Genomic DNA, 7,438 nt, shown 5'->3' with positions numbered 1-7,438 from the left:
ATCCTGATGGAATTGATGAGCCTACACAGTTTGAGGACCCTACCAGAGTACCTGAGACCACATAGGGAGTTTTATTTAATCTCTATCCCTTCCCTGAGCTTATTTTTACTTTTAGCATTGAGGACAATGCTAATTTCTATTTGGGGGTGGTGGTCTTATTTTGATTTGATGACTTTGATGACTGGCATGTAATAATTATGATACTATTTTTCGTTATTTTTCACTTTTGGTATGTATATAACTTTACCATTCCATGTATATATTCATCCCCATTTTGTGTATATTCGTTTCACTCCCCTATTGTACATATTCATTTTACTTTTCATATTTTACTTTATAACTTCCTTAATAGTTTAGCTTCTTATTTCCTTTAGTAGCTTCTTTTTGTAGCTTCTTTTTGAGTTTGTAGCCTCTTTTTACATTTCTGCGTGATCAATAAGCCTTTGGTTTTCTTAATGCCTCGGTTCTTTCCAAAGGTGGATGTTGTGTGAACCGAGTGGCTCTTCCCAATGATGGATGGCGTGACAACCTTTTTAAAGGATTGCGTTTGTTTTTCTTTCTGTTTTGATATATAGTAGTAATGAATAAAAGTATCTCAAGCAGGTTTCACTTGGTACCAATACATTTACCTTCGACCTCATGGTTAGAGACAAGTTTGTTGAAGAGATTAGCTCTAGTTGTGACCTTTAGACTCCTGAGTTGACTAAAACTATCATCAAGTGGTTTATGTGAGCCATCTGTGATCTTCAATCTTAGCTAGGGTTGTTGTGACCCCTCAACTCTATTCTCTTTAACAATCCAGTAGCTTGAGAGGTGAGGTATTGCATTACAAGTCCAAATTCCGTGCCAACAAGTCTAGAACTTGCCCTGAATGTTTGTTTAGGCAAAATTCTAAGGGTAGCTCGACTTGAGAAGTGATTGTAGGCTCTCCTTGGTCTTCCAACTTGCTTCGAACGCGCCGAATCACACTTAAACTTCTCGGAATGACACCAAAGTTTGCGTGCAAGTCTTAAATCACTATACAGAACTATTCTCGGGCTCAGAATCCCAAATGTACCTCGATAACACCAAAACCAACTTTAAATCAAATTTAAAGAACTTGCAAAACCTTCAATGTACCAACTTTCAATATTAAGCGCCGAAACGCTTCGGGGTCATCCAAAACCCGATCCGAACATACGCCCAAGTCCAAAATCATCATACGAACCTATTTGGACCGTCAAATCTCAGTTTCGAGGTTGTTTTCTATAAATATCAACGCAAGTCAAACTTAACCCTTTTAAGCCAATAATAAGAAACTAAGTGTTCTGATTTCAACCCTAACCCTTCCAAATCTCGAACTAATCCATCCCCTCAAGTCATAAAACAGTAAAAGCACATACGTGGAGTCTTATTTAGAGGAATCAGGATCAGAAAGTAAAACAACTGGTCGGATCGTTACACCCACATCAAAGCGCACCAACACTCACTACTAGAAATTCGGTAAAAATCGACCACGGTCGACCAACCAAAGCTGGTCAGCCAAAAAACTGGCCAAAAAACAGACCAAAGTTGGTCGAGTTTTAAAAATATTTTATTTGTTAATTTTGTTTACGATACCGACCAACTTTGGTCGGTTATTTTTGGCGCAAAAATGCGGAAAACTATTTTTGAGTCCCGCAAAGTTTATTTTTCAAGAAACCGACCAACTTTCGTCGGTTTTTCATTTAAAATACATTAAAATTAATATTAAAAAAACCGACCGAAATCGGTCGGTTAATTTGGCCAGTCATTTTAAAAACCAACCGAATTCGGTCAGTAATTTTATTTTTTAATAAAATCGACCAACTTTGATCGGTTATTTTCGTGCGAAAATACAATTAAAGAGTATAAATAAAATAAAATACAGTCTTAAAACAAAATGCACCAATGATCTAGTGGTAGAATAATATCCTGCCACATTATAGACCCCAGTTCGATTCTCAGATGGTGCATTTTTTAATTACATAATCAAAATACCGACCAACTTTGGTCGGTTTTTTTTGGCAATTTATTTTTTTAATTACATGAATATAATTTTGGGTTGTTTTGATATTTTGTGAGTGATATGAGTGAAAATTTTGAAAAACAGCTTTTTGAAAATTTTCAAATTTTTCTATTCATCTTTAAGTAAAAATTTAAAATTTTATAGTCAAACATTAATTTCTAAAAAAAGTAAAACAATTTCTCAAAGCGAAAAATTTCTTATGTCTAGAGGAGCTCTTAGTCGACAACATTTCCACATCGTTCGGGACCGTAGATCCTGGCACAACACAAAAGATTTTCAAGATCAACATATCATTCTCTTGGGGATCAAACGCCAACCCGATGGATGCTCAACAGTGCACTCCCTCATCGGGTTTGTACCCCGAAAGCGGCACCATCCTATACTGCCTCATAGCTGCGCTGGGTTCCAAAGGGTAAAAACATACCTGAAGCTTTCTGAAAAAGGCACACAATGACATTGACAAGACCCGCAATGAACATATTGGGAAAGAAGCAAGGATAAGGGTTGTCCAACTCGACAAATGATTCATCACGCCGGTTGTACAGTGAGAGTGCATGGTCGGAGGTCTCGTAATGGCAGGTGTGTATAAGAATGGATGAACCGCTGCGCTGCAAAGCAGAGGAGTGGCGGAAATGAGCGGCGATGAAGTTGGGCATAGAAATGAGGTTTCGCCATTGCTTGCAAACGCACCTGAACCGTAAAAGGATCTTAACAGGGAGACGAGAAAGGATGTTAGAGATGATTTCTCTAGGGAAATACAAGTCGGACGTCGTTGGGTCTGCTGGAGCTCTGCTCTTTGTAGTTTTGGAGCTCCCTTTCCCTTTCTGCTTCCCATTTCCTTTGCCTTTAGACGACGCCATCTTAGCTGGGAAGTGGCCGGAGTTTGAAGACGATAAATGGTTTTGTGAAATCGACAGCTAACAGCTTAGTCTTGGCAAAGAAGAAGAGTGGAAAAGGGCTTAGGATTTAAGGGTTTTATACTTTAACAAGGTGAATAAGGGGTTTTCTGGATTAAAAAGGACATTCCAAATTAAAATTTAACCATGCAATAGTGATGACCGGCTCTAAAAGTGTATAGGGTAAGGCAAGTGCTCCCCAAATTTTGGAGGCTCTTTTTTTATATATTTTATAGGTTTATAGTTTTGTTTTATATATATATATATATATATATATATATATATATATATATATATATATATATATATATATATATATATATATAAAAAAAAAAGAAAACCTTTTAGATATATTAATAAAGTAAAGATTTTGACTTACTTAAAAATAGTAGAAAAATAGTTTTCAATTTGATTTTATTTGACAATTCTACCTTTTACTCTTATTCCCAAGTAAATCTCGTGTCACGACCCAATTTTCCATCTGTGTGACGTCGTGATGGCACCTAGTCTCTACAACTAGGTAAGCATAACATTTGCGAAATAATGAAATGAAAACATAAATTAACCACTAAATGTAGCAGTAACAACACAACTGGGTACCATGTCGCTTGGCATGTACAATAACCAACTATTCAAAAATACACAGCAATCTCAAAACCCGGAACATCGTGAATCACAAACTACAGAAGGAAAATCTAGTGTTTTTATATATCAAAGTCTAACCAAAGAAAAATACAAAAGATAATGGATATGGGGAAGAGTAGAAGGGGACTCCGAGGTATGCGGACGCGACAGATATATCTTGAAGTCTCCAAAGCTGTCCCGACTCACTGATAGTGCGACTAATAAGGAATACCTGGATCTGCATACGAAAAATATGTGCAGAGAGTAGCATGAGTACACCACAATCGGTACCCAGTAAGTGCCAAGCCTAACCTCGGTCGAGTAGTGACGAGGTCAGGTCAGGGCCCTACTGGTGTATATATATATATAATAATAAAACAAGACAAGAATAAAATATCGCAGTAAAATAAGGACTGAAATTTAATAAGAAAGAATTCATAGAAGGTAACAGCTCAGTACACAGAAATACAATAGAGGATCTCCGGAGATATCGTCTTGTAGTCCCAAACGTAAATGTGCAGGGGAGTCTACCGGAATATCGTTCCGTAGTCTCAAAGTAAATATGCAGAGCAGGGGGACCTACCGGAATACTGTTTCATAGTCCCAAAGTAAATATGCAGAGCATGGGGATCTACCGGAATACCGTTCTGTAGTGCCAAAGTAAATATGCAGAGTAAGGGGATCTACCGGAATACCGTTCCGTAGTTTCAAAGTAAATATGCAGCTCAAACAATAGAACTCGACAATTACAACACGAAATCTTACAAATTAGACTAAATACAAGTCAAGGAAAAATTGGAAATTAACTAGGCATGCTTCACAGAGTTCAATTAAGTAGCTAAAGCATGTAGACATGCGATAGTAGACTAAACATGATAGATACACATATTGGGATAGTTCAATTAAGAATGAAGACATGCTAATACTCATATAAACGATATAACTCAATTTAAAAGAAGAATAGATTACTACTCAGTAAAATAAATCGGGGTTTTTACAACAATTAGCCCATGTACGTACTCGTCACCTCACGTACACGACGCTCACATAATAAACAGTACCAAATCCTAAGGGGATTTCCCCCACACAAGGTTAGGCAAGCCACTAACCTCAACAATGCCTTTTCTATGAATATCCGACTCTGAATGGCCCAAATCTAGCAAAAAATAATTACATATCATAAATACAACTATAATAGACTAATCTAATTAATGAAATCAAGATTTTAATAAAAATTTCAAAATCCGTCCTAAAAAGTCGACCCGAGCCCACGTCTCGGAATCGGGTAAAAGTCACAAAATACGAACACACATTCATTCACGAGTCTAACCATATAAAGATTTCTCAAATCCGACCACAAATGCCCTTTCAAAACTCGAAATCTTTGTTGAAGAAGTTCTTCTAAATTTTTCCCAATTTCAACCCCAAAATCCGAAATTAAATGATGAAATCAACAGTAGCTTAATGAAATATAATCAAAATCAAATAAGGAATCGTTACCCCAAATCTCTCTCGACAAATCCCTCAAAGAACGAGCTCCCAAGTCCAAAAATGGAGAAATGAATCAAACCCTCCATTTTTTCTCATTTTCTAACAGTTAAACTGCACCTACGGTCCATTAACCGCTTCTGCAGCTAGAGCTCCGCACCTACGGAAATTTACTAACTCTTCAGTCTCCACACCTGCGTACAAATATCCGCATCTGCAGATGCGCTTATGCGCTAACTCGCTCGCTTCTGCGGAAACCTCACTTCTTCCCAAATCCGCTTCTGCGATCACTCCTCCGCAGATGCAGCTCCGCTTCTGCGGCTCTTGCGTCGCATCTGCGACCACTGATCCTCATGCCTAAAATTGCACCTGCAACCCCATCCTCAATTTTGTGGGGCCGCACCTGCGGACTTCCCACCGCAGGTGGGAAAACACAAGAACCAGCAAACATCAGATTATGCTCTCAAGTCCAAATTTTCATCCGTTAAACACCCGAAATTCACTCGAGGCCCCCGGGACCTCAACCAAACATACCAACCAATCCTAAAACACCATACGAACTTAGTCTAGCCCTCAAATCACATCAAACAACGCTAAAAATCATGAATCATCCTCCGATTCAAACTTAAATAACTTGAAACTTCAAATTTCTACAACCGATGTCGAAACCTATCAAATCACGTCCGATTGACCCCCACATTTTGCACACAAGTCATATTCAACCCTACGGTCCTACTCCAACTTCCAAAATTAGAATCCGATCCCGATATTAAAATTTCACTATCGGTCAAAATCTTTAAAAATTCGAATTTCGTCATTTCAAGCCTAAATAAGCAACGAACCTCCAAAACATAATCCGGACACGTCCTTAAGTCCAAAATCACCTAATGGAGCTAACGGAACCGACAGAACTCCATTCCGGAGTCGTCTTCACATAATTTTGACTACGGTCCAAATCTTAAGGCTTAAACCTCCATTTAGGGACTAAGTGTCCCAAAACACTCCAAAAAACTAAAATGAAACCTCCCGTTAAGTCACAATAGCAGAAATAGATATGGAAGAAATAGTTAAATAGGGGATCGGGGCTATAACTCTCAAAATGACCGGCTGGGTCGTTACATCCTTCCCCTCTAAAAACAATCATTCGTACTCGAACGAGCATAAAGACATACCTGAAGTAGTGAAAAGATGAGGGTAACGGCTGCGCATATCATGCTCGGTCTCCCAAGTCGCCTCATCGACCGTCTAACCCCTCCACTGAACCTTCACGGAAGCAATATTCTTTGACCTCAGCTTTCGAACCTGCCTGTCCAAAATAACCATTGGCTCCTCAACATAAGGTAGATCATTGTCCAACTGGACTAAGCTGAAATCCAACACATGAGCCGGATCACCGTGATACTTCGGGAGCATAGAAACATGAAATACTGGATGGACTCCTGCTAGGCTAGGAGGTAAGGCAAGCTCATAAGAAACTTCCCCAACTCGCCGCAACACCTCAAAGGGACCAATAAACCTTAGGCTCAGCCTGCCCCTCTTTCCGAACCTCATAACGCCCTTCACAGGCGAACCTAGAGCAAGACCCGCTCTCGAACCATGAATGCAACATCGCGAACCTTCCGGTCCACGTAACTCTTCTGTCTGGACTGGGACGTGCGACGTCTATCCTGAATCACCTTAACCTTCTCCAAGGCATCATAAACCAAGTCTGTACCCAACAATCTAGCTTCGCCCGACTCAAACCATCCCACTGGGGACCGACATCGCCTACCATACAGAGCCTCATACGGTGCCATCTGAATGCTAGACTGATAACTATTGTTGTAATCAAACTCCGCAAGTGGCAAGAACTGGTCCCAAGCACCCCCAAAATCTATCACACACGCACGGAGCATATCCTCCAGTATCTCGAGCTAGTTCCAACATCCACGTCCTTTGAGAGCTTGTTTTGAGTGTGGTAACACTCGTCATATGGTGAGGGATTGCCCTAGACTCAGGAGGGGTGCACCTCTACAGACTACTCAGGCTCCGCATATTCCATCGGGTCCTCAAGCTTCTCAGGTCGTGGTTACTGCACCAGTTTCCACTCCACTTGCACAGCCAGCTAGAGGTGGAGGTTGGACAGGTAGAGGTCACCCTAGAGGATGAGGTCAGGCCAAATATTATCCTCTTCCTGCTAGGATGGAAGCAGTTGCATCCAACTCAGTCATCACAAGTATTGTTCCGGTTTGTCATAGAGATGTATCAGTCTTATTTGATCCAGGCTCCACTTATTCCTATGTATCATCTTACTTTGCTCCATATTTGGGTATATCCCATGATTCCTTGAGTTCTCCTATCTATGTGTCCATGCCTATGGGAGATTCCATTGTTGTTGACCGTGTGTATCGATCGTGTTTAGTTG

General features: G+C 39.9%; 1 pseudogene; it reads right to left on the bottom strand.

Annotated features, from left to right (window-relative positions):
- Positions 1–2,177: 2,177 nt before the first annotated feature.
- Positions 2,178–2,886, bottom strand: LOC142172109 (putative F-box protein At1g47790; annotated as a pseudogene).
- Positions 2,887–7,438: the final 4,552 nt, after the last annotated feature.

Source organism: Nicotiana tabacum, chromosome 17 (assembly GCF_000715075.1).
Source record: "Nicotiana tabacum cultivar K326 chromosome 17, ASM71507v2, whole genome shotgun sequence".
Taxonomy (NCBI): domain Eukaryota; kingdom Viridiplantae; phylum Streptophyta; class Magnoliopsida; order Solanales; family Solanaceae; genus Nicotiana; species Nicotiana tabacum.
Note: the sequence above shows the minus strand (reverse complement) of the source record. Positions and strands in the feature narration are given on the sequence as shown.